Genomic DNA, 16289 nt, shown 5'->3' with positions numbered 1-16289 from the left:
ACCTGACATACTTCAATGGAAAAAGTCGGTATGAGATGATGACCTAACATTACCTGTGCAAAGAAGAATGCTGAATACATGGCAGCATCATCAAAAGATCAACAAAAAAGAATGAAAGATCTGGGAACTTAATTACCTTCTGATTCACAGTTCATGCCCAGTTTATATGAATCCATTGGAATGTGCTAAAGATGTACTTTCCTATCGAAAAATGATAAACGTTCAAATCATGTCATCAATACAGACCACAGTCATACACAGTGAATCCATTGGTGGCCGTCTACATTCTCAGAAATCAAGGTGTTGAATATTTTCATTCTTATGGATTACCTCCACTGGAAGATTACAACATCTACTGTATGAGAAGTAATTCAATAATGTGATATCCCAAGGATTAGATTCCTTGTATGGAGAATATTGGGTTTTCTTTATCAACGCCGTCTTGGATTAGTCTTAAAACATGTATTGATTTATATTGACCAATGACAATCATAAAAATGATGATAAAATAGACAGGTGGTTTTGTGAATGTTAAGGCTGTCACGTCTCTCTAGCTCAGAAACGTAGCACGAATCGACGGCAAAATTACAACGCATTTATCATTGGAAGCCCAGTCTGAATCCAAAATATTCTCAACATTGTACATGCGTTCGTGTTTAATGTTTTGGGTATTAGTAAACAAAGATGAAGGGACATGCTCCATTCGTCCTCTTCAGAGATGGAGTTTCAGTTAGCGGGGCTTAACAAAAAACGTTGACTTAGAAAAGATGCTGTAATTATGTTATACAATCAATTTCATTGTAAGCATGATCTTTCACATTCGCTAAAGCAATAAATGTAAAACGACAATGTTTCGTGTGATGTCCATGTACAGAATCTGAGGGATGTTTGCCATCTCGTTTTGGAGAGTATTGAAAAAGCTGCTGATGGATATTAGGGGTGTGTGGGAATGTAATAAAAAGGTCCGGTGTTGAAAAGTAATTAAAAAGTTGATGTTGGGTAGTATTCAAGCATGCATTAGGTGTCAGATTATATGTTAGCATGATTTCATTTCCATTATTTTACATAATTGTATTTTAGACACCACACCTGACGTTTTAGATAGAATTGACGGGTGTTGGATTATAACGAACTCTGTTCGTGGCAGAAATTTTGATTCACACATATGCTAGATGTTCTATCAAGGAGGTGCACAATCCGGAAGGACCAAGATTCCTTCAAAGTAACATAGTCCTTTGATCAGTTTCGACTATTGCCACAGGCATAACGGGCTCTTATACCACCCGTGTGGGAGCCGCCGGGAGTGGGATATTTGATACGGAGTTAAATTCAAACGGACCGATCAAATATAGTCGACTGAAGGGCCAAACAGAATGGTCTAAAATTTAAGCGAGAACAGTCATAATTTGTGTAGGATAAACTTCACTAGATTTCAGTGCAAATAGAATTTTGGAAGAGTACAGACGCGTGAGTCTGACTCAGATCAGTGTCCTAGCAAAGAAGACCGTGTGGTTAAGGGATTTCTAAAGGAATGCCACTCTGAGGATTCGTGCTAACTTATCTCTTAAAAGGGAATTATAATTTAAACGCTTCGAAAGAAGTTTCCAGGGTGCACGCACGAGGTGGAACAGCAATAGAAGAACGTGGGAGGAGAGGTCAATAATGGAAGGAAGGAGGGGAAGTTGGAAATGTAGAAAGCAAGGGGAAAAAAAGAAGGAATTAGAAGAAATAAAAAGAAGGAAGAAAGGAAGAGAAACGCTGAAGCAGATGAACAGAAGTAGATACAAAGAAAACTCTCTCATTTGAAGATCGGAAAATTACGAATTATGAATTAACTTGTTCTATGGGGATTGGACAAACCGGGTCAATTACTGTGTCTATTGTATTGAGCAGAAATCGAATCCTTCATATTAAATATATTTATTAACTTGATTCTTCACAAATTTTTATTTAAAATTTGTATCTATTAAATATTGTGTTATCTGTATCCAGGGTGTCAGCTTTGCTGACTGGAGGTTCGAAATTAGTTATTGCAAACCTGCTGCAGTATTATTTATAATACCGTAGCTGAATTGTGTCATGGATAGTACTCAAAAGGTGGATGTTAGATGGTAATCCAAAAACTATGTGATATATACTAGGAGTGTGTGCTGAATTTTAATTACAAAAACGGGTGTTGGTTAGTATATCTGTTTGATTTCATTCCCCATTCATTAACATTATACCATTTACGTTGGAGAGCACATTTGGATAATTTAAACACTAGAAAAGACGTTTGGGATAGTATGCATGGGTCTTTGATAGTCCTAAGAAAATGTGTGATGGACAGTACTCAAAAAGTGGGCGCTGAAAACTAATCAGAAAGCGGTTGCTGAATTGGAATAAAAAAGTAAGTGTTGTATAGTGCTCAAAAACGGGGTGATGGATTGTAATAAAAGACTAGATGTTGGATAGAATGTTTATGTGTCTTACGTCATACCCTTCTCGTCGAATAGTAGAGACTTTAAACGCTACAAAAGGCGTTTTGAATAGTATGTATGCCGTAGTAGATATTACTCAAATTGTAAATGTTGAATAATAAGGAGACAGTGGATGATGGATAGCAACGGTGTATTGAATTTTAATCACAACGTAGGTGATGGATAGAATGTTTTTTGTGCCCCCCTCTCCGTTTCTTTAACATCCTTCCTTCTCTTGTGTTTTAGTTACTTTGTAAGTATAACGTGTGTGCATAAACCCTTTTCGTTACTTTTTAATGGGGTGTATTGGATTGCAGTGAATACTGCATGCTGATTCTCGCGTGTATTGGATTCTAATCAATAATCGCCTGCTGGATGGGGGTGGGGGTGGGTGTATTGGATAGTATATGTATTTGATGGATTGTGTCTAAAAGAAATTAATATAACATTTCCCTTTGTCCCCAGGCTGCTCCATCGGTCCCTAAATTTCTAATATTGTTTGGGGATAATACGCATTCTTGTTAAATTACCCTAGTCCCCAATCTGATCCACCGATATAAACCTATGGACAATTTTAACATAGGATTTCCTCGTTTCACCCATATGTCCCACACTGTAAACCTATCGATTAATGTTAATTCCCTTATTTCCTCCAAATGTCCCACATTATGACTGACCACTTTGCTGTATGTTTAGGGAATGACCTAGAAAATTGGTTGTCAACATTTCTTTATTTTGTATCTTTGCACTGGATTGATTTAATAAGGAAAGTTTTTTTAAAAAAAATAAATGTTCTGGCTTTGTCTTACAACAGTATAGAGCTTCAAAGTTCTGGGCATTAAGGAAGCTAGATGAGTTATGGGTATGCATCTATTCCGTCTCAAATAAACATTTTGCTCATTTTCCCGTTCGACATGTTTAGGCAGACTTGCTTGTCTTTCAACTGCTCCAAATTCTCAGCAGCCAGTGATGAGCGCATGGGTACAACGTATCCCGCTAATATTCCCGTCTGCTGTTAGTGTTGACATTAGGTCCAATAATCGTGTCGTCGAAATTCGGTTTAAGTAATGGAGTTAATTCCTATATATTAGATGCCTCCCAAACATCTCGCGTCTACTTAAAAACCACTTCCACTATTCCACAATCCACTTTATTACTTATTTTTACATAAATGGTATACATTTATAATTTATATTAGTGTAAATGACACTGAGAAATTATAAGATTGTAAAAGATAGCCAAACAGATGAAACGTTCTTCTGTGTGCATATGTGGTTTGTTTGAGATCAACAGCTCTAATGCTCTCTCGCCCTTATTCACTCGGCGATGCACATATCCTACGAAAAATGAAACTCACGTTCTCATATATATATATATATATATATATATATATATATATATATATATATATATATATATATATATATATATATATATATATATATATATGAATGTACGTATGTCTGTTGTGTCTGTGTGCATCTAGCATTTGAAAATAAACAAACAAGGCATAAACGTGACAGTTTGAAAAACAGCAACAAGGAGAGAAGTAATTACATCATCGTTTCTTGATATGTTTAATTGAATTGGTTGATGCAGATAGAAATAACATCGCCTCTTTCTGGATAGTGTTGATTTTTCCGTATATTACTTGGAGGCAAGAGTTTTTGTAATGTGCATTCGCTTTCCCATCAAGAATGAGGGCAGGGCAAAGTAAATTAGATGAATAGGCGGTGTATAAGGGAGTCACTGAGATGAATATTTAACATTACTGTCTAGAGACACTGACTACGCGAGATTTTAGAACTGTAAGGTCTGTATTAGTGTTTTATAATTTTTGACAAATGATTTGGAGCTAATTAAATTGACCACTGACCATTTGGCTACCTTGAGTGCTGCAAACAAAATGTAAATAGACTGAATTGAATATTGGCCATTGGATTATCCGTGTGACATTCTATATGCTTTTTTCCTTACCTATTTTTCTAATTGTTTTTTTTATCATAATATACTTATTGTGATTAAGGATGAAAACTTGCATTGCTTTTTTGTGATTATCTTCAATAAATATGTGATTCTCAGACTGATCGTACCAGATATGTCATACTGTAATTGATTTTTGGACAGGTTTAATTTAAATGTTAAAAAGAAAAGTAAAACGTTTAATGATACATTATAAGTTACTCTAAATTATGTATTAATTAGTGTCCTTTCAAATTTTTAACACAGAGAGATCCCTTGCTTATTTTTTGCTTTGCAACAGAAAGCTGGTAACTGTATTGATATACTGCATCGAAAAGAAAGGAATAGTAATGGAGAAAATCCAATCTCATTATAAGCCATTACAAGATATGCTGCATCGAAAAGAAAGGAATATTTTATGGAGAAAGTCCGATCTCATTATAAGACGCTATAAGATATACTGGCTTGACTGTTAAATAAAACAGAACTCGGCATCACATGGAACAATTAGCACCGTAGAAGGCAGAGACGACAAAAGTTAAATATTCAGATTATCAACATAGTCAACAATCGAGGAAATAATGATAAAAATAGATTAGTAGTATAGTGGGCAACCCTAGCGTCAAGGGGTCTTTAGTGTTAAGCAAGGTATATTAATTCTGGCGTCAAGGGGAATTTAACATGGGGAAATATAACATGGAGTGAATGGGGAATGGAACATATCGACAACGATTGGGATACCCTGTCGTCAAGGGGAATTTAACATGGGAATATATCGTGGGACTGTCTAGCGTCAAGGGAAAATTAACATGGAAATATATCGTGGATTATAAACACTGATACAACATGAAGAAAAAAAATTGAGGCAAGAAAGCAATTTCTTTTCGAGGCCAATGAGGGGCCGTGAAAAGGGCCTTTGGGTTCTTCTTCTATTTCCTCCATTTCTTCATCCATCTCCTGACCTTTCCCACTATTTCTTTCTTCTTGTTTTCCGACTCTTCAATCCGGTCAGGATGGCCTATCGCTCTGAATTTTTCCTGGACTTTGATCCAGTTTTTGTTAAGCCTCTCAAAGTCTTCTTTTTTCTTGATATTGTCGCTTTCCTTTCTCTCTTTATTGCAGGTTTTTTTAATCTTCTTGACCTCTTCTGTCAGCACTTTTCTCATCAGTTCCTCTGCTTTTATGAGTTGGTCTAAGCCCCACTTCACAAAGGACCACTCACTCAATTCCAAGATATCTTCTAGGAATCACCTGACTCTCGTGACATGATCAAGGGCTTCCTTCAAGCTACCTACTCTCACATAGGGAGGGTGAATGAAGCCTCTTAATCTCTTTACTTCTTCCTCTATTATTCTCTGGACAAGATCCATAGCTACCTTGAGGCTTGTTACTTGACTTGTCGCAAAGTCTTTGGTAACTGGATGTCTCCATTCATGTTCAAGTCTTTCCACTACACAGGTTCCATCCACTATCCAGTACCAACTGTCTTTTAAGTTGTTAAACAAAGCTTGACTACTACCATCTTCTTTGCGCTTATTCCGTCGAATGGTGTGAATGACGGACGCTTTGAGTTTTTATTTCTAAAGCACGACGTGAAGGAAAACATCCCCTACTTTTCTCTTCACATATTATCTACTATCCACATAGAGGTGATGAGCCATAAAAACTAACCACAAATATACTATCCACACACGCCGAGAAGCATAACAAACCCAAAATATAATATCCACACACGGGAAGAAGCAAAATCAACCATAATCTACTATCCACACAAATGTAAGTCAGCGCTTACAAACCCCAATAATCTACCATCCACACAAACGTACGTGAGCGCTTACAAACCCAAATAATCTACTATTCACACACAGGAAGAAGCCAAAACATAACCAAAATCTACTATCCACACACGGGGAGAAGCCAAAAAAATAACCAAAATCTACAATTCACACACGGGAAGAAGCAAAATCAACCATAATCTACCATCCACACAAACGTACGTGATCACTTATAAACCACAATAATCTACCATCAACACAAACGTACGTGAGCGCTTACAAACCCCAATAATCTACTATCCACACACGAGGAGAAGCCAAAACATAACCAAACTCTACAATCCACACACGCGAAGAAGCAAAACCAAACCCAAACTATACTATCCACACACGCCAAGAAGCAGAAATATAACCAAAATCTACTATCCACACACGCCGAGATGCATAACAAACCCAAACTATACACACACTCGAAGAAACAAAATAACCATAATCTACTATCCACACACGCGAAGAAGCAGAAACATAACCATACTCTGCTATCCACACACGAGAAGAAGCAGAAACATAACCATAATCTACTATCCACACAAACGTACGTGATCACTTACAAACCCCAATAATCTACCATCCACACAAACGTGCGTGAGAGCTTATAAACTCCAATAATCTACTATCCACACACGAGAATAAGCAAAATCAAACCCAAACAATGCTATCCACACACTGGGAGAAGCCAAAACATAACCAAAATCTACAATCCACACACGCGAAGAAGCAAAACCAAACCCAAACTATACTATCCACACACGCGAAGAAGCAAAATCAACCATAATCTACTATCCACACACGCCAAGAAGCATAACAAACCCCAATAATGTACTATCCACACAAACGTACGTGAACGCTTACAAACCCCCAATAATCTACTATCCACACAAACGTACATGAACGCTTACAAACCCCCAATAATCTACTATCCACACAAATGTACGTGAGCTCATACAAATACACACACACATATTAGTAAAGGAGTAAGTGCTTATAATCACACTACACAACACTCACACCGATTGGCAAATTGAATAGTATCTCTTTTCTAGAGCTTTGGTTAGCCCTGAAAAGGGCTGTTTTTTGGAACTTCAGAGGCACCTGGCTAATGCTGGCATCTCCCAGGTCTGGCACCTCACACGCATCGTCTGCTCCAATCCCCTTTCCAATTTATCCTTGTGTTTGGGAGTACAGAGGCTTGATGAGTAGCCTCAGCCCCCCCCCCCAATCTTCAGTTTCTGGGATAATGAAAACTTCCCTCAGTCTTCTTCTTCTATCCCGCAGTCTAGGATGCTGTCATTGTCTTTGTTCCCGTTCTCTCTCTAGCTCCTCCCCCCACTTTTCTCTCTGGTGAACCACTACTCTTTGTACTGTTGTTGTCATTGTTGACGCTGTTGTTGTGGCTGTGGCTGTCGTGCTACCTGTGGAGGCGTCCTCGCCTCAGGTTTTACCTCACACTTAGGTCTCATCATAGGGTGAGACAGGATAGGTCTTTTCTTTTCCTCCTCTTCTTTCTTTCTTCTCTGCTCCTCCTCCTCCTCTTTAATCCTACCTTCTTCTACAACTCCTCCGCTGCCAGCTCATTCAGGAGGCGCCTGGCGTATTCCAGGTGCATCTGGAGTTCCATTAACACAGCGATTCTGCTACTCATTTTTCGTTCTTCACGAATCAACAGGGTTGCCAGACTGACGAGCGTTTTCCTATAATACTTGAAGCACGGACGTGAAGGAAAACATCCACTGATACCAAAACTTACATTACTCATATTATCACCAAAGACGCACGGACCTAAAAGAAACACTCGCTCACTTTTTGTACTAACAATCACTCACTGAACATTTTTGACAAGCGACGGAAACGAAGGGCTTAGAATCACACTTTCTAACCAAGATAAAGAAATCATGTGCTTATCGACGCACTTCTGGTTTTTTTTCTAACTGACTAACATAGCATAGGCAATGGAATGAGTAATTCTTTTCTACAGTATGGGGTATACTTTTTTTGTGTTAACGAGGAGCAATGGCAATCTTTTATGATCTAAGATTGGGGGTTCGTCTGGCGACAGGCTTTCCCACAGGATAGGGTCTGCTTCTTCGGAAAGAGAAGGAGAACTCTTTGGTGTCGACACGGCAGTCGACAAAACCTGTGTCGGGTTCCAGCTGCTCTTGTTGCTGCTGCTCTCTTTGCTGATTCTGAAGTCCGTACTTCTCCGTCCATTCTTCTTTCTCCTTCTTGATTTCCTCTCTGAAGAGCTCTTCTATCAGGTCTTCAGTGACTTTCAACATTCTAACATTGTCCATCTCTTCAGGTCTCGGAATCAGACTTGTCATGACGCGATTTAAATTCACGTAGGCTTCGTTCAGCTTGGCTAGTTTTGAGCACATTTTCGTAGGAGGATGAGCCAACAATGGATGGTCAGACTGAAGACTGCCCGCTTTTATGGTAAAAGCGCGGACGCGAAGGAAAACATCCCTACACGGTTTCGAGTCGGAACGCTAGAATAGTTTGATGTGAGGGATAGAGAGAAGTCAAAGAGCATGGTTCATGATACCCATGGCAAAACAAATGACAAACGCATTTTTTTCTTCTTCAAAACATAACATTTTTTATTCAAATAACTTACAACTAACAATGAAATTTTTTTTTAAAAAAATTAACAATTCAATTCAATAACAAACATTGTTTCAATTAGCTATCTATTTTGGACATGGTTGACAACGTTGTGAATGAAATTGAGATTTCCACTTTTGGAAGTCATTGGGCCATTGATGTACACTATGTTTCCTAGCTAAAGAAAAAAGATAACCATAATGACCTATGTAAAGAGGGATAACAGTCTTCCATGGCTTGTAATAGTCTAGAATGATTTCTCTCAAACTGTTGATTTCTATGGTATCATCGAATTTGGCATACAGGAGGACGTTCACCGTCTGGGGAAGAGCTTCTGCAAACTGAAGTTCCACACGCAGTTGACCAGAGTTTATAGGGTGGAAATGTCCCTTGTCGCTGCCTTGGTCTGGAGTGAAATCAAAAGCCTACAAAGTGTAACCTCCTGCATAATCATCGTACGAAATGCCGTGACTGGTGTTGCTCCCTAACTGTCCGGTGGTTTCGTACAGAGCAAGTACGATCGCAAGTAATTCTTTTGGTTAAAGTTAGGTTCGAAAGGTCGGGTACACAAGGCCTTGCCATCGCGATTGACTTCGATTTTGGAGACTCTGTAGTGCTTAAACTGGAATGGATTTTGATCGTGGGCTCCATTGAGTGCTGCATTGCTCAAGATGCCAACGATTAAACGTTTGGGTAACTGTCCTTGGAACATATGATCTTCGATCTTGGATCGGCGTCCAAAGGCAATGGTGAAAGTTTTCACTTCCACACATCGTATTGGATACTTGGCGGTCGTTCTGCTCAAAGTGTGACTGATGTCGTTTCCCACTTTAGGTAACACTTCCACACGACGCACGTAGAGTCTGGCTTCTTGGATGATGGTTTTGTACTCGCTAGCATGGGCCATCAAATGGAATGCGGTACTGCTACGATTCAGTCTCAGGCGAATATCCACACCGTTCAGCAAATACTTCTCTTGCAACCACGTGTCCAAATGCAAACGATCCATCAGTTCTAAACTTCGTCCTTGTAGGATTTCCTTTCTACGGTCGTTAAAACCTACATTGTGAGGATCGTCATCTGCTGTCAGGGCTGTGTCGTTAAACGTATTCTCACCTGCTGTGTCAGCTTTCCATACCACACTAGCATCCAGATGAGTGTTCTTGCCCTCTTTTACGTACGTCAAGAGATTTTCCAGGTACTCTCGGTATGGGCAAGTATCCATGCTACTGTCGACCAGTTTGTTATTCAAATACAAATCCACTTCACTGAACAAGGAATGCATGAAATTGTTGACGGGAGCTACTCTAGCATCGGCTCCTGGAGCAGTGTCGTCCGTTTTGATCACTTTGACTTTCAGGTAAAAGTAACTGCTATTCAGATCGATGTAATCTTCGGGTTGTCCTTTGATTTCAAATTCGATGGGAGCTGAATCCGTCAATGAGGAAACGGGATGAAATTCGACCCATTGGGATTCTTGCATCAGCCTCATGGTGGGTGGCATGGCAAACAGATCCAGTTCCGACTTGGAACAGGCGCAAGACTCTCGGTGCATCATTTCTGTTTCTAATATTTAATAATCAAAAGCGTCTAAGTCTCGAGCAGTTCTTCTTTTCTTTGTCTTTCTAGCTTTAGAATTGTGAAGACTGGTGAAGGGGTGTTTTCATCGTGGTCTCTTTCTGCCTGGTCCTTGCTGATTCGTCAGGGAAGCAGGAATTCCTGACTCGGTAGCGTTCAGGGTATTTATAGGATTTTCTCGTCGGCCCAAAATGTCTTTACCCGTTTGCAGCAAAACATTTTTGCCTGCCCTCAAGAATGCTTCTTTTGGGTTTTGTTTGTCGATGATGACATTTTGGAGAAATACTTTGCCTTGTGTCAATGCCTTATCTTTCAAGGCATGCAATCTTTGTGTCACCATCGGTTTCAACACTGAAGCCACCGAACGAAAGGCTGATTTTAACATATCTCCTAAACCATGTCCTTGCTGTCGATCAACGCCTCGGTTTACTGGATATATGACTTACAATTCGTAAGAGAATCGTATTCGAAAATGGAGTTTCACCGTGACTTTCCCTTTGGAGAATGGAATATGGAATATTTTGGCCCAGATCTCCTTTTATAGCAATGTTGACAGTGTCAAAATACGACTTACTGACGGGCAAATAGTGAGGATATACAAATTCACGGTGTACGTGATAGGTGTTTGCACCTTCCTGGTCATTGACCGTGGTACTATCCACTTTGAAAGGAATGACTCGCAGTAATGGCACGGAGGTGTGTCCCACCACGTTGTACTCCACCACATCGGAGTACACAAAGATCAAATTCAGTCCTTCGTTCAGTTCTACCGGGTTTCCAAAAGCCATGTAAAAATCCATATTACTGTTGATCTTGGGGCTCAAATTGTTTGCTACCATCTGTGCATGTCCACCCAAAATTTCAAACAAACTACCATTAAACCCGAGGGACAATGTGTCCGTATCCTGAAATTTGATCATGAGGCAATGAGCCACTTTATGGTACTCAACCTTCACACTTATTTTGGCTCTGTTCAGGGCTTTGCCAAAAGCTAAGTCGAACCTGTCCGCAATAGTGTCCACCAAATGTTCACCACTAGAATAAAACCCTGAAGGAATTTTCAATGTGTAGATACTGAAGGATGGATTGGTTTCTGGTCTTGTGTCCCCTAAAAACCCGATTTTATTTATTTCTTCTTGCAATTGGGCATTCAGGATTTCCACCTGGAAAGTGTCTTGCTTTTCAGTGACGTTTTTGATTTGTGTCGGGTGAATGATTCTACCAAAGCCACTTCCCAATGGGCTTCGTGATCTAATTGGATGGCCTGAGGTAATTTGGCCGTGTAACAGCACAAAGTGTTGTTGGGAAACACCTCCATGGAACTGTCACTGGGTAAGGTTAAGTAAAATTGGTTATGGTGGCTCATAATTCCAGAGTTCTGTGGCTGTCCGAGGGGTTACTGAAAGTCAGAGGAGTGTCTCCGCCCAAAATGGGGTTGTTGTTGTTGGAGTGGTGACTGACACTGGACGCAAGATTCCCGTTGTTACCGTTCAAGGAGATTTTCAGGGATGGATTGGGAAGAAGGTAACCATGCAACTGCTCAATAAAATGGTCCACAATTGTTTGTCTCCTTGTTGCAAACTCAAATTGGCAATGGCTGCACCGATGACACGATATACCACAAAGATTTGGCAGAAAAAGACGATCTGCGTTTTAAGCACACGTTCACCACACCACACCCACAAGGGTTGTTTCTGTAAATCTTGCAGAGAAGAACAGGGCGAATTAGTGGTAGCAATAGCTGAGTCTGTGTGAAAGGGCATGATGGTCACTTCTTTTTATAGTCGATGACTTGTGAAGCGTCGATCCAAGAATCAAAACTGTGTGGATATCCTTTCCAACGCACTTTGACTTCTTTGACACGTCTTTTGCCCACTTTACGGGTACTGCGTTCGAGAAGGATTTCGATGTCGTACACGTCGTCTTCTTTTTTGGTGATACACTGTAACTCGGGCAAGTAAAACGTTCCTTTTAACACTTCTCCGTTCATGTCTTCCAATTTATAGACGGTAGGATGACGGCCATGCACTCGTCCAGTGGCACGAAACAATTCGGTGGTCCGGTTGGGCAAGTAACGTTTGTCGAAAGTGCGTTTGGTTTTGCCAATGCGCACGCAATCTCCTATGGCCAACACTTCACTTTTCTTGGGGTTGCTCTCGATTGTTTTAGCCATAGTCACATGTCTCACGATACTATATGTATCTCAGGAATTCGGTGATACTGGTAATGGTATCGAAATGTTCATCTTGATGTTATATGTGAATGCATTTTTCGTCTTTGATATGTCTGCCTCGAAACAACAGAGGTTCGCGTATTCTTGAGGGTGTACTTTCAACGTATAACGTAGAGGCAAAACGTCTTGCAAATATTGCATTTCAGAAATGCCACAGTGTGCGTCTTTGGATAGGCCAGCCTGCTTCTGTACATCAGTTCTGCTTATATTCGTTGTTTGGCTCGGTCCAATTGCCGAATGGTTTTCCAGGCTCCTTTCCATTCTGCCGTGTCGTTCTTATCGGCATTTGTTCGTCCCACCACGATGGCACAGAATAAACAAATCTTGTATTGAGGGTTGATAATTCGGACGAGGCTCGTTTTGGCGCAAAGAAGGTCGTCTACCAATAACACCTTTTTGCCTCCGGTCCCTTGGGGAAGAGAATCGTCGGAAATGTACAGTGTCGTTTTTCCATCGGTGTTATGAAACTTGTCGTTGCTTTCTCCAGCGGTACGTCGGACTTGAAACCTTTAAATTACACCATGTACTTGTAGGCTGTGGTTCTACATTTTTTAGAGGAACGTTCTCTCGAATATGATAGTACTTTTTATGGGTTGCTGGTGGTAGACTTTGGTTTGACGATGACTCTCTAGGCTTGGATTCTGGTTCACTTATGTCATCTTCAAAATCGCTGGCATGAATTTGAACCAAGACTTCAGCTACTGTGTGAGGCGATATATCACGTTTGTACCTCTTACTTCCTTTTCCTTTCTTCACGAAATGATGCGATCGTTTCATCTTGATTGCAAAATCAAATGACTACATTTTAAACACCATATTCCCCATATCCATGTCAGACCAATGTCTTCCCTTCCAGTATTCATATCACTCTCAAACCGACCAGAACGACGGAAGTACCCTCACAGATAGAGCTTCTGATCAGAGCTATGCGAGGTGTCATGTGAAAGTTTTCTTCGCACTTTTTTTTTGGGAGGCGGGGCACCATACAGATCTCCCCATTTCCGAACAAAAAGAAATAAAAAGTGTTTTATGTGTATGTGTAGCCCTCGAAGGTGTGTTGTTTTTATATTTAAATAAAGAATTTCGATCAAAAATTTCTCTGATTAAATTTTTTATGGGGTATTTATAGTTTCCTAGTGTTTTCTATAGGGTTGTTCATCCGAGCTAGGTTTCCTTCACCTTACTCGAAATCCCTTCCCTAGAATTTATTTGTGACCTTTGCTAGAGGTCTCCTAAGTCCCATGTTTGCTGTGTGTTTTGCTATATTGTGTGAGTGCTATATATAGTTTTCGTGTCGGGACAGCAGTATTCTTCAATCACCCTAGTTGTCATACTGACCTATATTATTATTATATATAAGTATAATTTCGAATTTCGACGAGTGAGTGGTGCGTTAATTATGATTAGAAAAAGAAAACCTATTGTTTTATGTGTGTGATTATGTGTGTCACTCCTCTTAGAATTTGTTCTTAAAATGAGGTGGCTGTACTCGAGTTAGGGTCCATACTTTTTTTATTTAGTTGTATATCTCCAGAGTCGAGTTTGGCCCGCTCTTAATTTAGGTTATTAGCCAAAGTGTTCCAAATATTTTTTATTTAACTATACAGTACGGGAGTTGTATAGTTGTTGAGAGGAAATCTAGAAAGTTAGAAGGGTTTGAACGAGTTCCTAATTCCTCTATTTATGTTATGTTTGCATGTGCATGTTTGTGTTCTATGTGGGATGTTTTTCTTAGGCTCTTTCATGGGTCTGTCCACTTCGCGTGGCGCTATGTGATATAGCCCCATGGCGTTATTACCGGGTACTTACCCCACATAGTTGCCCTGTCCCATCCCTCTTAAGGGGAAATGGTGAAGTAAGTTAAGTATTACTTAATAGAGTTCTCATTATATTATATTATATTATATTATATTATATTATATTATATTATATTATATTATATTATATTATAGTTTAGCTTGAAGATAGACTTTCGTTTCTATGCTAATATTTGCGTAGCGCCCCTACTTGGGCGTTATACCAGTATCTCTTTCCCACCTCCTCCCCTGTTAAGTAGCCCTGACAGTCTTCGACCTATTGTGACAAACTGCCCACAGGCCATCATAATAGCCGTTATGTAATTTATTTTATACAAGGATTTTTTTTTATCAAAATTTCCATCTAGATAGTATATGGTTCTTCCGGTACCTTTCTCTTTTTTGTTTCCAAAATGACTTCTATCCTATGCTTTTGCGGCTAAAGGGGTCTTTTTACACAGTGGACATTTTGGCGATACTCTGATCATATGCCGTCGCACTGCCACCTATCCTGTCAACCATGCATTGTGCATGTATTTGAAGCAGAGGCTTTGAATTTTTAGGGAGCCTAATTTCGTCCAGTGCCCCCATGTTCTATCCCAATTTATATGTATATTTTCTTGCTCCACCTTAGATCTTACCATTTTTGTATTTTGTTCCCTTAACCATTTATACGGCAGTTTTTCATCTTGTTCCCATAGTTCCCTCTCATCTCTGTATTTAATTAACATGTCTTTTAATATATTTAAATTTATTTGGTATTTCCAGATTTTTCATTAGTTTATATACTTACAGATATCTCCCCTATTTCGCATTATAAACCCAAACCAGTATATGTATAACCCTTCACGGCCGATTTTGGTTCTGAGCTTAGTTTTTTTAATCTATTTATACAATTTATACATTTAATTAATATCGGATTCGGTAATTCTAGCCCCCCCCCCCCACTTTCCTTTGTTATATACAGAGTGTTTTTAATGGCATAGTGTATCTTAAAATTCCATATATAGTTTATAATATTGTTATCTATTTTATATAGTTTCTTGTTTATATCAATGGATTTTAAAATAAAATTTATGTTCGCATACATTAAGTTTTGGCCACTTGGGCTCGCTCCATTAGACAAAGTGGCGTAAGCGCCCAGATATCTACATTCTTGTCTACTTTGTTTCCAAAATTTTTGCAGTTTTCTTGTTCCTGTCCTTTTCCAAAAAAAAAATCCCTAATGCTTTCACTCGATTTTTTATTAAATGCGGGTTAGTCCAACGTGATTCTCCCGCCAGTTGCCTGTTTTTAATATTTCAGTTTTATCATGGTTGATTTTTGACTCTGATGCTTTACCGAATTTCTCATATTCCTTTTCAAGGTGCTTAAATGAGTTTGGGTCTCTTATAAAGTTTGTACAATCATCAGCGTGTTGGAGCGTTTTTATATTTTCCATTATATTTGGGATTTGGTTACCATCTATACTTTTGTTTATCCTTATTTCAATTCCTATTACGTATAATAGCACTGATAGTAGGCAACCTTGCCTCACCGATTTTTTAATGTCAAATTTTCCTGTCGTAGCGCGATTTACCTGTACTTTTGCAGTGATTTCTTTGTACAGGATTTTAGTCCACGTTTGGAAATTTTTTCCAAACCAAATTTTTTTAGCACTTTTTGTACATAGTTTTGTTCAAATCTACCAAAGGCTTTTTCTTGGTCAAAAAGTACCATAACACCTTTTTGGCCCGTTTCTTGTAAGTAATCAATAATGATTCTTATGCTTAGAATATTATTTTGTATGTCTCTACCTTCTTCCCCGCATATCTGATTATAATTA

This window comes from Sinohyriopsis cumingii, chromosome 1, assembly GCF_028554795.1.
Source record: "Sinohyriopsis cumingii isolate HCF-2022 chromosome 1, ASM2855479v2, whole genome shotgun sequence".
In the NCBI taxonomy this organism is placed as follows: Eukaryota; Metazoa; Mollusca; class Bivalvia; order Unionida; family Unionidae; genus Sinohyriopsis; species Sinohyriopsis cumingii.
Note: the sequence above shows the minus strand (reverse complement) of the source record.